Source organism: Equus quagga, chromosome 10 (assembly GCF_021613505.1).
Source record: "Equus quagga isolate Etosha38 chromosome 10, UCLA_HA_Equagga_1.0, whole genome shotgun sequence".
Lineage (NCBI taxonomy): Eukaryota > Metazoa > Chordata > Mammalia > Perissodactyla > Equidae > Equus > Equus quagga.
The window spans coordinates 52,045,764-52,058,465 of NC_060276.1; the positions used below are offsets into that span (position 1 = coordinate 52,045,764).

At 36.2% G+C, this 12,702-nt stretch overlaps 1 pseudogene; it reads right to left on the reverse strand.

The window, feature by feature from the left end:
• Positions 1-12,702, reverse strand: part of LOC124245448 (tubulin alpha chain-like) — a 69,196-nt pseudogene that overhangs the window by 1,130 nt on the left and 55,364 nt on the right.

Genomic DNA, 12,702 nt, shown 5'->3' on the forward strand with positions numbered 1-12,702 from the left:
GGGAGGGATGGAGGAAACAGAAACCTTGTCAGTCACAGGTACTGACTGCCAGGATTCGGTTTGAAGTTTTCTGGAGTGGACAGAGGCAGTGGAGATCCAGGTGGAGCAGCAAACCAGAAAAGACAGTTGTTTCCCAGATGAGATTCCCACGGATTGTGCAGGGCAGGCAAGTTTAAGTGAAGCCCAGGCTTTCCTGAAGCGGAGCAGTGTCTGGAAGGCTGTGGCTGCTGTTGTTATTGTTGTGGCTTGAGTTCTGTTATCCTGGCAGTGGACACTATCAGGGTACTTAGAAGGGAGGAGGTTTGTGGTAAGGTGCCCCACATCATGCCAATTTCCCCTATTAAACTTTAGCAAGATTACCTTCAGAGAGGATTTAAGTAAGTCTCTAAGTTCTTTTCAGGGCCACTGGCAAAATGATCCCAAAGAGCTCTACACTTGGGTTTTCCTGAAGTTTTAGCAATTTGCCAAAACAGGATGATTATCTGTGCCAGGGACGTGCTTAGAGTTACTCAGCTCACAGGAACCTCCTAGTGCCATTGTCAGAGGGCCATAACCAGTGGCTGGGAAACTGCTTCCTTTGCTTTTTCTGAACCCTTCTGTTGGATCTCTAATCTGACCCCCTGGGTGAACTCAGCTGGGGAGTTAGTTGGAGGCTAAAGCGAAGGACCAAAGATCCTCCTTGGAACTGAGAAACTTATATAAACAATCCACTAGCATCCTCCAAGAGTGAGCTATGGCTTCTGCTAGCAATTACTAAGACCCATTGGCAAAATGCCCCATAGGACCCTCAGCCTCTTGCATACAATCTAGCACCCCAATAAAATGTTCTGCAGACTCTGCTAGCGTATCCTAAACATAACCTACAGGATCTTCAAGCTTTTTCTCTCCCAGATTGGTACTGTGCTTAATTGATTACCCTGTTCACTGCTCCAATTTGTTAGGTGCTCTACTGAGCTGGGAGAGAGTACTAAATTATGATGTTAGGGTAGCTAATTACAGCAACAAGCTAAAACAAATGCAACAGTGAAATCTTTAATCACTTACTGTAACTGTATAAGCAAGAGTCAAAACTGGAGAAAGCATCAACTCCCATTTGTCCCATTTTCTCCCATTGAACAGTGCACTACCCCAAAGCTGTGTGGATCAGCACAGGCATGGAAATCATTCTACTCTTGAGGGAGTCTGGAACAAAAGATTCTGGCAGTTTTATGAACCTGTGGTTGGGGGTAGGGATAAGGGAAGAGCTAGGAGTAGAAAAGTACTAAGTCAGAGTGGAAAAAAATATTATTTTTTTTTCCTTGGTGAAGATTAGCCCTGAGCTAACATCTGCTACCAGTCCTCCTCTTTTTGCTGAGGAAGACTGGCCCTGAGCTAACATCCGTGCCCATCTTCCTCTACTTTATATGTGGGATGCCTACCACAGCATGGCTTGACCAGCAGCGTGTAAGTGCACATCCAGGATCCAAACCAGTGGCCCCAGGCCACCAAAGTGAACGTGTGCGCTTAACTGCTGAGCCACTGGGATGGCTGGGGGTAAAAGTATCTTCAAGATTTCCCCTTACTCCTCCCATTATGAGGCTTTGGCAGAGACCCCTGAAAAGAATTTTGGCTGAAGGCCTCAGATAAAGAAACCTAGGAATGAAGGCACCTGGACTGGGAATGCAACCATGCTTCAGAGCATGACCAGGCAGGGGAACCCGAGTCTTTGACTGCAACTTCCTTTAGAGAGTGTAAGGCACTGGCTGTGCACCAAGTCTGGTGTGGGGAGGGTAGCCTTCCTCCAGGAGGCCTTCCAGGTAAAGCCTTTTTAATTGCTTTTGATTGGGCCTGAAAAATCACACAAAAATTATTGGCTTGGAGCCAGATTCCTCAGATAGTATATCTAGAAATGCTAATGCCAAACACTTTATTGTTATAATTATTACTTTTTGTTACTTTATATGATACCACGTCTTTTAAGGAAGCTGAGAGAAGAAATGGGAACAGGTATATTTGTAGCTTTTTTTGTGTTAACTTTCTTATTTATCATTTCTGAGTGTTTTCATGTCTTCCTGTGGATTTGAGTTACTATCCAATGTCATTTCTTTACTCCAATATAGCCCTGCTCCCACCTGCCTACACTGTGCTATTATTGTCAAATGTAAGACATTTCTGTATGTTATAGGCCTAATAATACCATTGTATACATATTGTTTTATACAATTGCTTTTTAAGCCAATTAATAAAAGAAGAAATACATTTATGCTGTCTTTTATGATTATATAAGTACTTTACAAGAGATCTCTGTTTTTGTTTTATTTGTTGTTGCAGATTCAAATTACTTTCTGGCGTCATTTGCTTTCAGCCTGAAGATATTTCCTTTATTTTATTATGGATCCACTAGCAAAACATTTTCTGAGTTTTTGTTTATCTAGGTATGTCTTTATTATGCCTTCATTTTTGAGAGATTGTTTTCCTGGGTATAAGATTTTTGGTATACAGTATCTTTCTTTTACCACTTTGACTATCATCCCACTGCCTTCTGGCCTCCATTGTTTCTGATGAGGAGTCAGATGTTAATATTATTAGGATATCCTCGCTAATGAAGAGTTGTTTTGCTTGCTTCTTTCAAGTGTCTTTTTCTTTCATCTTTTTCTCTATGATGTGTCTTGATGTAGATCTTTTTATATGTGTGTCCTATTTGGATTGTGTTGAACTTCTAGGATATGTAGATTAATATTTTTCATCAAATGTGGGAAGTTTTCAGCCACTAAATCTTTAGATATTTTTTCTGCTCCTTTCTTTAGCTCCTCTCCTCTACTCAATTATGCATATATTGTTGTACTTAATGGTGTCTTGCATTTCTCTGAGGTTCTGTTTCTTTTTCTACATTCTCTTTTCTTTCTGCTCTTTCAATTGGAAAATCTCGTGTGATCTATATTAAAGTTCATTTATTTTTTTTTCACTTCAAATCTATCTTTGAGCTCCTTTCGTGAATTTTTCATTTCAGTTATTTTATTTTTAAACCCCTGACTTTCCACTGGTTTTATTTTTTTATAATTTGCATCTCTTTATCGATATTTTGTATTTGATGAGAAATTGTCACAGTCCTTTTCTTTCCTCCCTTAAGCATGATTTTGTTTAGTCCTTTGAATAGATTTATAATGGCTGCTTTGAAGTCTTTGCTGTTAAATCTTACATCTGGATCCTCTTACAGGCAGTTTTTGTTGCTTGCTTTTTGTGTCTGTATGGATATCAATTTCCTGTTTCTTTACATGTGCTTCAATTTGGTTGAAACTGGATATTTTAAGGTAACATATTGAAGCAAATCTACATACTGATTCTCCTCTCCACTTGGGCTTGCTTTTTTTTGTTGTTTGCTTGTTTATTTGTTAAGTGATTTGGCTGTACTATTTTAATGAAATCTGCTTCCCCCACAGCGTGACTATTCTGATGTCTCTATTCAGAGAGTGCAACCTCTTGGATGATAATGGTTTTAGCAGTGTTCTGTTTTAATGGCTCTTTCCTTGATCTCTCTAATAGTTTGTATTTCTTGTTTGGTATCATTCTCAGCCTTTGGGATCCACTAAAAGCCAGCTGATTTCTCTATTGTTTTCAAACATGCCCTGGGTCATAAACTGCTCTACTATCTGATCCAACTACACCCAGACTTCTCTGAATAAATAGTTTTTGAGGCCAATCTTTAAGGTTTATTCTGACTCAAGGAGTTCTATACTCAGCTATCGATTTCCCTTGTTCTCTCTGGTAAACTAGCTGACCTATGACGTTGCTTGTTGTTACCAGAGAGCTAACAGTCTCCTCTTAGTTGTTTCCCATCAAAATCTCCATGATTTTGAAGGGCACCCTTAGGCTTGATCTTTCTCATACTCTTGTAAAAATCAATTCAGCTCCTTTGAGGAGTGCTTGGAGCTCTATATTTTTATAGAAAGACTTTCCTCTTGGGCAAAATCTATGAGCCATGACTTTAGAATTTGGGGTGGGTGTGACATCCAAGTTTTATGAGTAGGTCACAGGAAGAAGATAGTAGCCTCTACTCTTTTCAGTGTGACTTTCATGACATGGATTTTCTAACCTATATCAAGCTTAAGTAAGAGCAATGAGGAACTTACTGTTCTTGTCCTGCCTTTGATAAGATAGAGCCTCTACTCAACAGGTAGGGCCTGAGTGAAGAAATGGAGCTCCAACTTTTCAGCCATATTTGGAAGAAATTTAGTCTCTGGAACTCACAGATGAAGTGGATGTGAAATGCTGGTGGATTGCCCCTTCATGTGAGAGATCATAGCCCTTGACTGGGAGCTGAGGGGAGAGGGAGCAGTGTTTTTGTCCACTCCCAGCTGGAGCAGAACTTCTATCATTCTGAGATGGAGCTGGGAGCAAGCAAGGAAGCTAGTTAGTCATGGCTCAAGTGCCACACACTCTCACTGCTGTTACTAAGATTTAGTAGATTTTCTTGAATATGTGCTTCTTCATTTGCTGTATTCTCTTAGGAAAATTTCCAGATACTGTAAATGTTTGGGGTTTTTTTTCATAATCTTAACATCATAGTTGTTTCACTTGGAAATGGGTGCAATGAACTCCTGATTTCTCTATTCCAAAAGCAAGAGTCTACTGCTGAGTTTTGAGTTCCTTATATATTCTAGATACTAGTCCTTTACAGGATATGTAGTTTGTGACTATTTTCTCCCAGTCAGTATCTTGACTTTTTATCCTCTTCATGTGGTCTTTTACACAGTAAAATTTTTAATTTGATGCAGTCCCATTTATCAATTTTATCTTTTGTTATGGAAAGTTAATTTTTTAAAATTGAGTTCTTAATAGTTTACATCATTGTGACATTTCAGTTGTACATCATTTCTTGTCTGTCACCACATAAGTGCTCCCCTTTACCCTCCTTCCCCTGGTAACCACTGAGCTGTTTTCTTAGTCCATGTGTTTGTTTATATTCCACATATGAGTGAAATCATATGGTGTTTGTCTTTCTCAGTCTGGCTTATTTTGCTTAGCATAATACCCTCCAGATTCATCCATGTTGTTGCAAATGGGATGATTTTTATCTTTTTTATGGCTCAGTAGTATTCCATTGCATGTGTGCATATATATATACACCACATCTTCTTTATCCAGTCATCGGCCAATGGACACTTGGATTTTTCCCATGTCTTGGCTATTGTGAATAGTGCTGCGGTGAACATAGGGCCAGAGCAATTAGGCAAGGAAAAGAAATAAAATGAATCCAAATTGGAAAGGAAGAAGTGAAACTTTTGTTATTTGCAAATAATATGATTTTATATACAGAAAACCCTAAAGAATCCACCAGAAAGCTGTTAGAAATAATCAACAACTACAGCAATGCAGCAGGGTACAAAATCAATTTAAAAAAATCAGTTGCATTCCTATACTAACAATGAACTAGCAGAGAAAGAAATCAAGAATATAATCCCATTTACAATCGCAACAAAAGGAATAAAATACTTAGGAATAAACTTATCTAAAGAGGTGAAAGACCTGTACACTGAAAACTATAAGACATTATTGAAATAATTTGAAGAAGACATAAAGAAATGGAAACATAGTCCATGTTCATGGGTTGGAAGAATAAACATACTTAGAATGTCCATACTACCTAAAGCAATCTACAGATTCAATGCAATACCAATCAAAATCCCAATGACATTCTTCATAGAAGTAGAGCAAAGAATCCAAAAATTTATATGGAAAAAGAAAAGACCCCAAATAGCCAAAACAATGAGAAAAAAAACAAAGCTGGAGGCATCACAACCCTGACTTCAAAACATACTACAAAGCTATAGTAATCAAGACACCATGGTACCGGCACAAAAACAGACAAACAGATCAATGGATCAGAATTGAAAGTCCAGAAATAAAACCACACATCTGTGGACAGTTAATCTTTGACAAAGGAGCCAAGAACATACAATGGAGAAAGGAAAGTCTCTTCAATAAATGGTGGGAAAACTGGACAGCCACATGCAAAAGAATGAAAGTAGACCATTATCTTGAACTATACACAGAAATTAGCTCTACATGGATCAATTTTACCTTTATTTTTCATGCTTTTGATTTCAAGTCTAAGAAGTCTGCAAAGCCCTGGATCATCAAGATTTTCTTTTAAGTTTTTTTCCTAAGTATTTTATAGATATACATTTTACTAATTAGTCTAAGATCTATTTTTTGGTAATTTCTGTATAAGGTGTGAAGTTTAGTTCAAGGTTCTTTTCTCCTGCCTATAGAAACCCAGTTGTTCCAGCAATATTTGTTGAAAAGACTCTATCTTCCATTGAATTGTTTCTCCGTCTTTGTAATAAAAACCCAAAAACCATTAAGCATATTTGTGAGAGTCTATTTCTTGGTTCTCTATTCTGTTCCAGCGATTTATATTTCTATCCCTCCACTAGTAGCATATCATATTGATTATCGTAGCATTTCTTAACATTGGAAAGAGTGATTCTTTTTTTAAATATTGTTTTAACTATTTTAAAGCTTGTATACATTTTAGAATAACTTGCTTATGTCTACAACAAAATACCTAGCTGTGATTCTGATAAGATATATTACATCTAGAGATCGTTTGGGGATAAGGAGATAATTGACATATTTACTGTGTTAATATTCTAATCATGAATATTGTATCTGTCTTCATTAATTTAAGTCTTTCAATTTTTTCATCAGGATTTTATAAATTTCGTGTATGGATCCTATACATGTTTTGTCCATAATTATTCCTACGTATTTCATTTAGGGGGAGTAATAGTTAGTAGAATGTCTTTATAAATTTTTATTTCCAATTGTTTGTAGTTAATGTATGAAAATTCAATTGATTTTTGCATGTTAATCTTGTGTCACACGACATTTCTTAACTCACTTATTGGTTCTCATAGAGGCTAGCTCAGAAATGTTTTACATTCCCATGATCTTAAATATTACTTTGTTGTAAATTTAGATTTCTTGACTAATAAACCTATATCAGTTCAGGGGGAAAAAAGTAGAATAAAATGTGTGCTTGTATTATATATCATACTAAAACAAGTTTGTCAAACTAGCCTTGTTTACCAAAATTTTACCTTAATTATATGAACTTGGCTTCTTAAAGTTTTTCTGAGTTAGCTTTCATAAGAATTTGTTGTTGTTGTAGAAGTTTGGCATACTTAAAATGTTAGGGTTTTAGTGTTCCTTATTTGGAAGGATTTTAAGAATTTTTTTATGTAAGTAGTATTTTTCTCTATAAGACAATTAGAGCAGAGCTTCCTTAATTTAAGAGACTACATAATCAAGTTTATTAGCACAATTTGAAGATTAGAAAACATTACATAATCACACTATTGCAGGTAAAGTTCTTTCTGAATTATAGACCTATAAACATCTAAATACTTGGGTAGCTTCTAACATCATTTTCACAATTTTAGCTTTAGGTCAAGAGAAGCAACATAAAAGAAATGGAAAAGTTTATTGGTCCAGACGAAAAAGACTTATTTTCCTTCCCAGTGGTCACACAAATCTTAAGTGATTTGAACTAAAAATATGTGGACAAATAGAAACTTACAAAGCAGATTATCTGCTGTAGGCCCCAGAAAAGAGTACAAATCTCTATAATTATTAATAGATTTACAGAGATTACCAGATGTTCATAATATAAAAGTAAATTCCCAGTCACTGCTGGCCACCAATGAGGAGTAACTTATAAACTGTAAATAGATGAAAAAGAAAACATGAAATCAGTAGAGAGAAAAAAAAAAAACTTAGGCAATAGAGAGTCAGAAAATTTATAATTTTATTGCCGTTTGAGATACACGTCTGATAGCTAGGAAAAGATATGCCTGTGCTAAAGCCACCGATGAGATACATTTTTTGGTAACAGTTTACCTGAGTTTACCTGGCTCTGTCAGGTGAATCTGTTGGCCATTGCAGTGGATAACCTTCAAAAGTATTACAGGATAATTTTTTAAGAGAGGCAAAATTGTGATCCACATAAAATAAACATGTGAAAAATATGTTATTTAACTCACTAATAATGAGAGAACCAGTAAGATATTATAACTGGGTCAAAGAAGAAGAGGTCAAAGTGCAACACATAAATACAAAGATAATGAATGCTCAAATAAATTTGCAAATAATTGCAAAATGGGTCAAAAATCAAGTGTTCCACTGGACATAACTAATACAATGTACGTAGTCGATGTAACGTCATTATTTTTTATTCACTTAAAAATATTAAATTACCTTTAATATTAACTTAATTTTTATTATTGCTGGATAACAATGTTGCTTTTAACAATGCAGGCTAATTAACTATTTGCTCCTAAACCTTTACCCAAACGGGTTGACTAAGTTTAAAAGTAACCTCTGATATATCTCATGGTGGATCCAATGTTGATTGATTCTTATGATCCTTGCTTCTAGGACTTACAGAATCTTAATTATAGTTTTACTTTACTCTTGACAAAAGAAAACAACTACAAAACATCTTGTAAAGAAGCATCTAGCTTCTGCTTAAACTGCTCCTTGACAGACACTTCACTGTTGGTTTAGATAAGACCAAGGTTTTGTTTTCCCCTAAAGCTTTTGTTGGTTTGGAAATGCCACGTTTGTTTTGGCTTGAATCCTTGGTCTTAAATTCACAATATTGTGGACCATACCTACCAAGATACTGAGGTAAGCATGGAAGTGAAGTATTTTTGATAATGACTTACTCAAACATAAATGTTCTAGAATTCCCCTTCTCTTGGCATCGAGAAATAATGTTTCATAATTCCTGTATTCTTCCATTGTATTGAGTGCAACTTTTGACTAAAAATTCAAATAAGGGTGCATAAGTCTCAGATTATACATTTCAAAGCTAAAACATTCAAATTTAGCTTCTATTATGTATGACAAAGATTCTAGTCATTGTGAAATATACAATAATGTGCTTATTTTTATCCATTAGGAAGCATCATTAGTAATATTAAAACATATAAGCATGCAGAACACAGATTTATATTGTTTGAATTTACTATTTTGACAAATTCTGAAAAGTAAAATATTTATTAGGTCATTTTCACTGTAAAAGTATATCTTCTATATAATGCTATGGTACCTACTAAGTAAAAATAGGGGCTATATATATTTGGTTGTCACAAATCAATAATCACAGCTACTTGTCAGCTCACTAAATGTCTTTATTCAAGATAGCCTTTGGCAGAACTTGCTAATGGACTCACACTCAATAGGATCATACAGAAGTGAAGTGACAAGAAAAAATCATAAATGGACTTGTAAATGGATACTAGATAATGCTTAAATATACTTGGAGTTTTATTGTTGAACTTTATATATTAAGCTAACCTCTTTTTAACAGACACAATAAGGTAGGTTTAGATGGCATTGGTAGTATTTTACTTGAAGTTAATCAACCAACACAGAAGCAAAATAAACAAATTAAAAAAATGATGAGAAAAGTACAGGGAGAAAAAAGCATTTTATGTTCTATGCTTAGAAAGAGAGAAAAAATGCAAAAGTGGAGCAAAGTTTATTTCTATTAGTGAAACAAATAAATGACCAGATGGAGATTTCTCAATATCTTCTGATTGAAAGGAAGACATAAAAGGGAAAGTTTTGAGCAGTTTTGGCTGGCAATTGCTGTAGCCCTCCCTCTGGATCAGTACCGTGTGCGTAGATGAAAAACCTATCTTCTCTCTTAAGAGAGAAAAAGGTGGACCACGTGTCTAGTACTCCCAGCTTTTCTGGGGACTTCCCAAAGGACTGGCTTCTGTCTTGTCTGTCTTTGAGTGATGACAAGACCCAGCAAACTCTTGCTACTTAAGGGCCAGTGACAACAAAGATGGCAGTTTGGGCTTACAGTCAACATAGCCACTACCCTGGCTCAGCATAAAGCAAGTAGACAAAAAACTCCACCTGCCAGCTTCTCCCTGGGAAGGAAAAGAGCTGGACCACATAACTAATACCCCAACTTTTCTAGGGACTGCCCAAATGACTGGCTTCTGTCTTGCCTGTCTCACAGCACTAATGAGAGCCAACATACTCTATCCACATGGGGGCCAGTGAGAACAAAGAAGGCAGTTTGAACTAGCAGCCACACTAACACTTCCCTCTGACTCAGTACAGAGTGAGTAGGTGAAAAACTCCAGCCCCCAGCTTCTCCCTAGAGAGAAAAATAGTTGGACAGAACATCTGATGATCCACCATTTCTGTGGGCTGCCTAAGGAATTGGCTTAAGTCTCACTTGTCTCAGAGTACTGATGAGACCTGGCATGCTCTAGATTCCCAGGAGCTGCTAAGAACAAAAGAAGTAGGGTGGACTATTTTGAAGATTGGAGAGGCCCATAAAATCTCTTATCAGGCTGATTGGTGAGAGCTTTCTGTACAAGGCCCGTCCCTGAAGACTAAGAGAAGTAGCTATTTTATCTAATGTGCAGATAATAGCACAAAAAGTCACGGAAAATGAAGACAAAGGGAAATATGTCCCAAACAAAGGAACAAAATAAATCTTCAGAAAACAGCCCTAATGAATTAGAGATACATGATTTACCTACAGAGAATTCAAAACAGCTATCAAAAAGATGCTCAAAATGTCAAGAATGCAATGCATGAACAAAGTAAAAATTTTAACAGAGAGATAGAAAATATAAAAAAGTAATGAACAGGGCCAGCCCTGTTGGCCTGGTGGTTAAGTTAGGTGTGCTCTGCTTTGCAGCCTGGCTTTGGTTCCTGGGCATGGGCCTACACCACTCATCCATTAGCAGCCATTCCGTGGTGGCAGCTCACATAAAAGGAAAAACAAGAGGAAGAATGGCAACAGATGTTAGCTCAGGGCAAATCCTCCTCAGTACAAAAAAGAAAAAGTCACGAACAGAAATCATGGAGCTGAAGAATACAACAACTGAACTAAAAGATTCACTAGAGAGGTTCAACAGGAGACTAGATCAAGAATATGAAAGGATCAGAAAATTCAAAGACAGGTCATTAGAAATTATCCATTCAGAGTAACAACAGCAGCAACAACAAAAAAAGCAAGAAAAAGAGTGAAGAGTGAAGAAAGCTTAAGGGATTTACAGGAAACCATCAAGAGGACCAATAAACACATTATGGTAGTCACAAAAGGAAAGGAGAAAGAGAAAGAAGGAGAAAGCTTATTCACATAAATAATGGCTAAAAACTTCCAAAATCTAGGCAGGGAAATGGGATTCCAGATTCAAGAGGTACAGTGCACCCCAACTTAGATGAACCTCAATAAATCCACACCAAGACACAATCTAATCAAATTGTCAAAAGTCTAGACAAAGAGAAAATTTGAAAGCAACAAGAGAAAAATGACTTTTTATGTGTAAGGGAATCTCCATAAAACTATCACTGGATTTTTCAGCAGAAACCTTGTAGGCCAGAAGGGAGTGGGATGACGTTCAAAATGCTGAAAGAAAGAGGCTGCCAACCATGAATGCTATACTTGGCAAAAATTCCCTTCAAAAATGAAACAGAGATAAAGACTTTCCCAGACAGACAAAAGCTGAGTGAGTTCATCACCACTAGACCTGCCTTACAAAGAAGGCTAAAGAGAGTTCTCCAAGTTGAAAGGAAAAGATGGTAAATAGCAACACAAAAGCATATGAAAGTATCTGCTTGTAAAAGTAAATATAGGGACAAATACAGAATACTGTTATACTTTAATAGTCGTTAAAACACTATTAATGCTAGTAGAAATGTCAAAAGACAAGAGTATTACAAATAACTATAGATATAAAATATATGTTAATCGAAACACAATATAAAAGATGTAAATTATGACATCAATTACTTAAAGTGTATGAGGAGATGTATAAATGTAGAATTTTTGTATGCACTTGAAGTTAAATTATCAGCTTAAAATAGATTATTACATCTATGAGATGTTTTATGTAAGACTCATAGTAACCACAGAGAAAATATGCATAGAAGATATGCAAAAGAAAAAGAGAAAGATATTAAAGCATATCAATACAATAAATTGAGGAAACACAAAGACAGCAAGAGAGGAAAAGAGAGACAGAGGAACTACAAAATAGAAAAGAAAAAAATGAAAATAGTAAGTCCTTTGTCAATAATTACTTTAAATGTAAATGGGCTAAATTCCTTAGTCAAAAGATATAGGGGCCGGCCTGGTGGTATAGAAGTTTAGATTGTGTGCTCCACCTCAGCAACCTGGGGTTCAAAGGTTTGCATCCTGGGTGGGGACATAGCACTGCTCATAAAGCTACTCTGTAGCAGCATCCCATGTAAAGTACAGGAATATTGGCACAGATGTTAGCTCAGTGACAATCTTACTCAAGTAAAAAGAGGAAGATTGGCAACAGATGTTAGCTCAGGGTCAATCTTCCTCCCACACACGTGTACACACAAATGCAAGATATAGAGTGCCTAAATGGATAAAAACAAATCCAACTATATGCTGTCTATAAGAGGGTCACTTTAGATTTAAGGACATAGAAAGGCTGAAAGTGAAGCAATGGAAAAAGATATTAAGTGACTATACTTCGATTAGACAAAAGAGACTTCAAGTCGGAAACTCTGACAAGAGACAAAGAAGAACATTATACAAGGATAAAAGGGCCATTTCACCAGGAAGATACAATAATTATAAATAAATATGCACCCAACATCATAGCACCTAAATATATAAAGCAAATATTGACATAACTGAAGGGAGAAATA